We start from the raw sequence: 9,831 nt of genomic DNA on the forward strand, positions 1-9,831 counted from the left end.
ACTTGGAAAGGAGATTATACAGATCATTAGTGTCTTTTTTTTATTCATTTATTATGTATAAGTACACTGTAGCTGTCTTCAGACACACCAGAAGAGGGCACCAGATCTCATTACAGATGGTTATGAGCCACCATGTGGTTGCTGGAAATTGAACTCAGGACCTCTGGAAGAGCAGTCAGTGCTCTTAACCACTGAGCCATCTCTGTGGTTAAGCCCAGATCATTAGTGTCTTAGTCACTATTTTATCCCTGGGAAGAGACACCATGGCGAAGGCAACGAAAGCGTTTAACTGGAGCTGGCTTATAGTTTCAGAGGGTTCGCTTGTTGTCTTTATGGCAGGAAGCATGGTGGTATCAAGCAGACATGGTGCTGGAGAAAGAGCTGGGAGTACTACATGCTGAGTGACAGGCAGAGAAGAGGGGGGACAGACAGACAGACTCTGGGCATAGCATGGGCTTTTGAACCCTCAAAGCCTGGTCCCAGTGACATACTTCCTCCAACAAGCCCACACCTCCCCTCCTAATCCTTTTTTTAAAAAGAGTTATTTATTTAATGTGTATGAGTACACTGTCGCTGTCTTCAGACACACCAGAAGAGGGCATCAGATCCCATTACAGATGGTTGTGAGCCACCATGTGGTTGCTGGGAATTGAACTCAGGACCTCTGGAAGAGCAGCCAGTGCTCTTAACTGCTGAATCATCCCTCCAGTCCTTATTATTATATTTTAAGTGTCTATGTGTCTGTGGGTGCACGTGTATGTGTCTGCAGTAGCCCGGAGAGACCAGAAGAGGACACTCGATCCTCTGGAACAGGGGTTACAGGAAGTTGTGAGCTACCAGATAACTAAACTTGGATCCTCTGTAGGAACAGCAAGGGCTCTAAACTGAGCCATTGCTCCAGCCCCCTCTTTTCTTTTTTAATAGTTTGCCAAATCCAGGTACTACTCATAAATTCATTGATAAGGGGCTAGCCACTAGAGCATGGTCCCCAGGTAGCACATCCTTGAAGAAAATGGGTTTTCCCTCCCTAAGAAGCTTCATCTGACAGTAACTGATCCTCAGCTACGGATGCCAGCCATAGCATTACTCGAATATATGTTAATTAAAATATAATTACACAATTTAACGCCTTCTCTCCCTCCCACCCAATCCGACCCACTATTTTTTTTCTTTTTTTTTTTTTTCGGAGTTGGGGACCGAACCCAGGGCCTTGCGCTTACTAGGCAAGCGCTCTTCCACTGAGCCAAATCCCCAACCCCCGACCCACTATTTTTTATTAAGACAAGTTTCCTCTATTAAAACAAGACTGCGATATAGTGGCCAGGTGGTGGTGCACACCCTTAATTCCAGTACTCAAGAGGCAGAAGCAGGCGGATCTCTCTAAGTTTAAGGCCAGCCTGGTCTACAGAGCAAGTTCCAGGACAGTCGGGGTCACAAAGAGAAACCCTGTATCAAAAAATAAAAATAGGGGTTGGGGATTTAGCTCAGTGGTAGAGCGCGTGCCTAGGAAGCGCAAGGCCCTGGGTTCGGTCCCCAGCTCCGAAAAAAAGAACCAAAAAAAAAAAAAAAGAAAGAAAGAAAGAAAAGAAAACAAACAAAAGACTCGCTATGGAGTTAAAAGTGGGTGGCCACAATATTATGATCTTCTAGACTCAACATTCTGAATGTCGGGATACAGGTCCATTGTACATATTTGTTGGTTGGTTGTTTTTGGAACAGAGCCTTACAGCATTCACCAGGCTGGTTTCAAACTTCTCTGCTCATGTGATCCTGTAGCCTTAGTTCCCAAGTATCTGGAATTATAACCATGTGCCACCATGCTCAGTCCTGAGCGCTCTGCTTCCTGGCCAATCTTTTTTTAAAATATTTTATTTATTTATTATCTATGAGTACACTGTCGCTGTCTTCAGACACTCCAGGAGAGGACATCAGATCTCCTCACAGATGGTTGTGAGCCACCATGTGGTTGCTGGGATTTGAACTCAGGACCTCAGGAAGAAAAGTTGGTGCTTCTCTTAACCATTGAGCCACCTCTCCAGCCCCCCTGGCCAATCTTTTTTTTTCCCCGGAGCTGGGGACCGAACCCAGGGCCTTGTGCTTGCTAGGCAAGGGCTCTACCACTGAGCTAAATCCCCAAACCCTCCCCTGGCCAATCTTATATACCTTTCCACCAGCCTGTAGCAATACTGTTGCTTCTTGTAATGCTTGTATCAGAAAAATATAGATCCTGCCTCTGTGGGCCCCTTGTACCTTTTATTTATTGGGAGTTACAACATTATAACATTGATAATGGTGCATTGTCCACAGGGTTGCCTGTAGACAATGACCGCCAAGGATTCAGAATTTGTCCCTTTGTAGATAAAGACCCTGAAACCCTGACTCTGAGTGCACAGGAAAGTATGTTCGATGCTTCTTTTTCTGGCTCAGTTAAATTATCTGTGTGAAATTTTATCAAAGAAATGCATAAGGGCACTGTGCACGGTCGGTCATGAACTCTTTCACGAGCATCTCTTCTTCCTAGCTTTGTGTCATTTCAAAGCCGACAGGAGTTTCCGCGCGCAGCCAGATGCAAGCAGATGTCTTGAATATTTCGCACATGTTCTTTAATCCTCAAGAGCACCCAGAAAGTAACCTAGTGTTATCTCTATTTTCACAGACGATGAAACCTCATATACAGAGAGCTTTAAGAATTTTTTTGAGACCACACAGTGAATAAGTGACAGAACTGTAACTGGAACCTACTTGAATCTAGTCAAATTGTACTCGTTTGGTTTTCTTGTTTTGGGTTTGTTTGGTTGGTTGGTTATTTTTTGTTTTGTTTTGTTTTTTGTTTGTTTTCTGTGGTTTTATTTGGGGGGGGCGGGGTTGTTTAGTTTTTAAGACCAGTTCTTTTTGTAGCCCAGGTTACCTTCAAACTCAATCCTCCTGCATCAACCTCATGGGTTCTGGGATTACAGGCGAGGCACACACAAGGCTCTATTCTACATTTAAATGTTTGTTTGTTTGTATGTGTGTGTGTCTGTGTGCGTGTGTGTGTATATATATATAATATATATATTATATATATATATACACTCTGTGTGTGTGTGCGTGTATGCATGCCACAGCACACATGTGGAGGTCAAGCAAGGTAGCAAACATTAAACGATCAGGCTGGTCCCTTTGTCCCATCTTTAATCTTCAAATTGACTTCTGAGCCTGCCTTCTTTCTTCTCCCTCCCTTCTTTCCTCCTTCCTCCCCCTTCCTTTTTTCTTTTTTTTTTTTTAATATTTATTTTATGTACAGCATTCTGCCTGCATATGTGACTGCAGGCCAGAAGAGGGCACCAGATCTCATTACAGATGGTTGTGAGCCACCATGTGGTTGCTGGGAATTGAACTCATGACCTCTGGAAGAGCAGTCGGTGCTCTTAACCACTGAGCCATCTCTCCAGTCCTCCTTTTTTCTTTTCATTTCCTCCTTTTTTTTTTAAAGAAAAGATCACATCATGTGTTGCTTCTGATATTTGGGCACAAGCAATCCTCCAGTGTCAGTCTCGAGTGGCTGAGATTACAGGCAACACACACACACACACACACACACACACACACGCATCCATACCCACACACATGCACACACATCCATATCCACACACATGCGCACATGCACACACACACACACACAGACACACAGACACACACAGACACAGACACAGACACAGACACACACACACACACAGACACACACACACACACACACACACACACACACACACACACACACACACACACACACACACACACACACCCCTGTGGCTTCTGCATCCCTTTTCATTGTTGCTGGATCCTTCTCATGACTCTAGAAATGGCTGACAGCAGTTTCACAGCCAGGTTTTGCAGTTTCTTCTTGTTTAACTTCACCGCTTGCGATGCCTCACAGCTTACTCTTGGTGGCAGTGTTGCCCTAGAAACCAGAAAAGCTTTGTAATCCTTCACCCACTCCCCAAATTGATGTTCTCTTTTCCCACCCTTTGGGTCTGAAAAAAATGCTAGGGAAGCAAGCAGGCTGAGAGTTGGGAGATAGGCTGCCTGCCAGTAGGAGGGCAGCTACCCTGTGGGTAGCAGCTGTGTTCCTTTAAATTGGAAATCATTACAGATCCAAGCTGCAGATCCTAAGATGTCTTTTGTAGAATTGCATTGCCCTTTGTGAGAGCTCCTCTCAGTTCCATGATCAGGTGGTCAGGCTAAAGAGGCTGCTCTCGGTGCAGAAACCTGCGAACACTCACCTCAAGGCCTGCGAGAAGTTATCACTGACCATGGAGCCACATGGTCCAGGGCCTCCATGCCTTCTAACTTCCACTGCTATTTCATGACGCCTGGCAATAAGACAGGGGTCCTCAAAGTGGGGTCTTCAAAGGCTGCATCTGCATTATTGGGGAAGTTTTTACTGACAGTTTCCCAGACCCTAGCTCCTACTTTCTAAATAAACAATATGAAGATGGATGGATATACATCCCTGCCCAGCAAGGGACTGTGATGGCTGCTAGAGTTTGAAGATTACTCTGTTGGCACAGGTGTACTCAAATAAGCACAAACCCCCATGGGTGAGACAGGGTCGCACTGTGTAGCCCTGGCTGTCCAGGAGCTCATAGAGGTCCGCCTGCATCTCCTTCCTGAGTGCTTGTTTATGTTATATAACACCACATCCAGCCTACCTTTAAGTTTTTAGAAAAGAAAGTATACCCTGGGAATATAGCTCTCTCAGGTGCTCTCTCTGTCTCTGTGTGTCTGTCTCTGTGGCTCTGTGGCTCCGTGGCTCCGTGGCTCTGTGGCTCTGTGGCTCTGTGGCTCTGTGGCTCTGTGGCTCTGTGGCTCTGTGGCTCTGTGGCACTCTCTCTCTCTCTCTCTCTCTCTCTCTCTCTCTCTCTCTCTCTCTCTCTCTCTCGGGAAGTTGTAGAGTATCCCAGGGCCTTACACACAGAAGGTAAGCAGCCACTAAAGTGAGAAGATACACCTTTAATCCAGACAAGCTGTTATAGTTGCTACAACTGTTGTCCTTATGCCCTGCCACCAAAATGCCCACCTCTTACTTTATTGTCTTGTCACCCAGTATAAAGAGGACATGATGTCCTCATGATTATGTTAAACACCTGGAGGCCGTCTATATAGTCCTATAGAGTGGGTCCAAATTGATACTGAAAGTTTCAAATCATGGATTTAAGAAATCCAGTGGAACGGGGTTGGGGATTTAGCTCAGTGGTAGAGCGCTTGCCTAGCAAGCGCAAGGCCCTGGGTTCGGTCCCCAGCTCCAAAAAAAAGAAAAGAAAAAAAAAAAAGAAATCCAGTGGAGGCTGGAGAGATAACTCAGTGGTAAGAGCACTGACAGCTCTTCCAGCAGGCCATGAGTTCAATTCCCAGTAACCACATAGTGGCTCACAACCATCTGTAATGAGATCTGATGCCGTCTTCTGGTGCGTCTGAAGACAGCAAGAGTGTACTCATATACATAAAATAAATAATTCTTTAAAAAAAAAAAGAACTCAGTAGGCCTCTCTCCACAAGTCCTGGGAAATGGATGGCTGACAGTTCTTTGGCCAGTTCAGTTATCAGCTCCTGCCACAGCTGCCGGCTCCGAGTTGCACTAAGAGGACAGATTTGGTGTTTAGTCTGCTAAAAGTCCAATCAGACCAAAGCAGGCCCACGCTCACCTCTATCTAAAACCAAGTCACCTGTTAATGCTGAGAACCCAAAAGACAACACTGTTATCTAGCGCTCTGTTAAAACAGCTACTATGATATATGGGGGTTGGGGGAGGGCAAATTCCATATCTAGGGGATTTCTGTGTCTCTGTAAGAGTAAGCTGTATTCCTCACTCCTTCATAATTAAAAAAAATTAGCCTGGGCTGGAGAGATGGCTCAGCGGTTAAGAGCACCCGACTACTCTTCCAGAGGTCCTGAGTTCAATTCCCAGCAACCACATGGTGGCTCACAACCATCTGTAAAGAGATCTGATGCCCTCTTCTGGTGTATCTGAAAACAGCTACAGTGTACTTATATATAATAAATGAATAAATCTTTAAAAAAAAAAATTAGCCTACCAGGGTCAGTGGGTAAAATTCGCCTACTGCCAAGCCTGACCACTTGAATTCAAGCTCGCAAAAGCACAAAAGTAAAAAAGAAAGGTTAGCTTTTTTTATAAAAGGAGAGCTGCCCTGGCTACTGCGTATCAACAAGGTGCTGAGGTGTGAGTGTCCGTGCATGCGTGCATGCACGTATGTGTGTGTGTGTGTGTGTGTGTGTGTGTGTGTGTGTGTGTGACATAGGGTGGGTATGCATTCATATGCAGGTGCAGCTGAGACTACACTGAGGGGACTCATGATGTTACAAAAGCATTCTACCAGTCACATTCCTAGACTCTACAACTTAGTTTAAATGTTTTACATTTATTTATTATTTTTTCATTTCTTTTTGTGTATTTGTGTGTGTGCATATGTGTGTACACTTACCAAACTTTGTGTGTGTGGAGGCGAAAGAACAACTTGCAGGAGTCACTTCTTTCCATCATGTGGGTTTCAGAAATTTAAGTCATACCATCAAGCTAGACAAAAAGCATTTTTTTACCGTCATAACTATATTACTGGAAGTTGTTTTTCTCTCCTCTTTCTTTCTTTCTTTCCTTCTGTTTTTTTAAGACAGACTTTTCTGTGTATCTGTGCCTGTCAGGAACCTGCTGTGTAGCCCAGGCTGGCCTCAAACTCTAGGAGATCCACCTGTCTCTACCTCCTGAGTACTGGGATTAAAGGCATGAACCACCACTACCCAGATGCTGGACCAAATTTTAATATTACCAGTTTGATTCTGAAACCAACTAAAAATTTTGAGCCCTCTTTGGAAGTGGAGAGAGTTTTATAATAGAATGGACAGATACACTAAAATAGCAATTAAAATGTTTTAAGTTTTCTTCTATGGGAATGTTTTATCTACATGTATGTCTGTGTGCATACATGTTGCCTGCAGTGGCCATTAGAGGGTTTCTGATACCCTAGAACTGCAGTTACAGATGGTTGTGAACCACCATGTAGTGGCTGGGAATTGAACTCAGGACCATTGGAAGTCAATGCTCTTAACTGCCGAGCCATCTCTCCAGCCCCAGGTTTTTTTAAATCAATAAATGCAAACTGTACTAATTATGTACATGCAAGGGAGATGCATGCAATATGACATAGGCATGAAGGTCAGAGACTGTGTGCTGACCTGTTCTCTCCTTTCATCTTGGGATCCAGGAACTGAATGAAGCCATCTCACCAGCTCCACATAAGCAATTTAAATGTCCTTTTCTCCCTACACCATCAAAGGTGCTGTTTTCATTTTTAATAATTAGTTCTGCCTGTTCATTTTTTTCTTAAGATTTATTTAATGTATATGAGTACACCATAGTTGTCTTCAGACACACCAGAAGAGGGCATCGGATCCCATTACAGATGGTTGGGAGCCACCATGTAGTTGCTGGGATTTGAACTCAGGACCTCCGGAAGAGCAGTCAGTGCTCTTAACCGCTGAGCCATCTCTCCAGCCCTGTTTTCACTTTTAAAGTCAGGCCGCACCTTCCATTTGGTTGTTTAGACCAATAATTACGTATTTAACCTAGATAGCAAATTATACCATGTCTTGTCCATTAGTATGCCCTGTAGATACTCCTTTGGTGAAAGTTTGTCTTTTTTTACTATTTTTTTCTGGTGTTAGGGACCAAACCAGGGCACTGTAAATTCAGTCTACTACTGAGCTATATCCACACCCCTCATATCAGCTGAATGGTGGTCTCCTGCAACTTTAATCTTAGCACTCAGGGGGCAGAGACAAGCAGATCTCTTAGTTCAAGGTTACCCTGGTCTACATACAGAGCAAGTTCCAGGGCAGCCAAGACCACACAGAGAAACCCTGTCTTAAAAAAACAAAAACAATAACAAAAAAATTTAAAAACACTTTACAGCCCAGCCCTGTGGCTTTTAACCCCAGATGTCCAGTGGCAGAGAAAGGCAGATCTCTAAGTTCAAGGCCAGCCTTCGCTACAAGTTCTAGGACAGCCAGGGGCAACACAGAGAATTTCTGTGTAAGGATTTTTTTTAAAAAAGACAAAAAATAGGACCCAGGATGTACCTCTGTTGCAGGATACTTTCCTAGCATGAAAAAGGTTCTGGCTTCATTCTGTAGTACTTAGAGAAAATGAAGAAAAAAAAAACAGTATTTTTCAGTAAAAAAAAAAATCAAAGAAAATTCACAAGTAAAGTGCTTCAAAATGTTTTCTGTTGTCAGTTGTAGTGACCCACATTTAATCTCAACATGGTAGACAGAAGCAGGTGAAATTTTTGAGTTAGAGTTAACTTGGCCTCCACAGTCAGTTTCAGACAAGCCAGGACCAGAGAGAATCTGTCTCAAAAAGAAACAAACAAAACCCAAATATTGTGTCAGCTGTACAAGAAGATAATTGCTGGCAATAAGTAAGATTTTAAAGCTTTGTAAAGAAAATACTTTTTTAAATAAAATTTAAGTTTTGAAGGAAAACGTTGCTTTAATAACTGTACTTTCAGAATGGGTACCAGACAACTCTTACTTTCAAAGTGCACAGAGAAGACATATCTGAAGTCCATATTTCAATTCTTTTCAGGGGTTGGGGATTTAGCTCAGTGGTAGAGCGCTTGCCTACCAAGCGCAAGGCCCTGGGTTCGGTCCCCAGCTCCGAAAAATAGAAAAGGAAAAAAAAAAAAAGAAAACCTCAATTCTTTTCAGATTCATCCAGACTACACAGAATTTTTAGTATTGAGAAATGTTTTCCTTGTGCTTCCAATCCCTGAGGAGCAGATGTGTGCTGACTGTTTTGATATAGGTGTTCTGAACACCAAGCCGGGTCTGTGGAACTAGACTGATCACGACTTCAGTTGGTAGACCCTGGAGTCTCCCTTTGGTGTCTTTTGTTTGCAGGAGTAGCAAGATTGCTCTTTTGTGCTCAGAGGAAGATTTTACTATTACCATAAACGTTCACTCTCCTGTGGCATGTCTTTTTTTTTTTGTTTGTTTGTTTGTTGTTTGTTGTTTGAGACAGTTTCTTTGTGTAGCCCTGACTGTCCTGAAACCCTGGGACATGCTCTGTAGACCAGGATGGCTTCAAACTCAGAGATCCACTTGCCTGTGCCACCAAAGCTTAGCTTCTGCTACACATGATCAAGGATCACTAAGAAATTACCCTGTTTGAAGAACAAAATTTACACTGAGCCCTGTCCTCAAAAGAACCAAACAACAAAACGCAATTTTAAAAAATTGACTTGGGCTGGAGGATGGCTCAGTGGTTAAGAGCACTGACTGCTCTTCCATAGGTCCTGAGTTCAATTCCCAGCATCCACATGGTGGCTCGCAACCATCTGTAATGATATCTGTCGCCCTCTTCTGGTGTGTCTGAAGACAACTACAGTGTGTGTATATATATAAAATAAATCTTTATATGACCCAGGTTGGCTACTAAAGTATTCATTGCAGAAGTCCTAAGCCCCATAGTGCGAGCTCCCTAACCTTCCAGAGTAAACAAGTGCCCTCCGTTAGCTTTTTACCCACGACTAATTTTACAGACTGAGGTGGTATTTGAATCCACTACACAAGGTCCCTAAACCTAAAGCCCGACTTTGGCAGGATGCCGAGTCACAGGCTACAACCATTGCGCATGCACCGAGGCTGTCAACAGGAACTGGTGCAAACGTGGAGGCGGAGCTACGCTATTCCTAGGGCCGCAGCCTGAGAAAGGAAAAGTCCCGCCTCCATCTGACTAGAAACCAATCAGAGATCACTATGGCAGCCTCGAAC

This window comes from Rattus norvegicus, chromosome X (genome assembly GCF_021556685.1).
Source record: "Rattus norvegicus strain SHRSP/BbbUtx chromosome X, alternate assembly SHRSP_T2T, whole genome shotgun sequence".
NCBI classification, from domain to species: domain Eukaryota; kingdom Metazoa; phylum Chordata; class Mammalia; order Rodentia; family Muridae; genus Rattus; species Rattus norvegicus.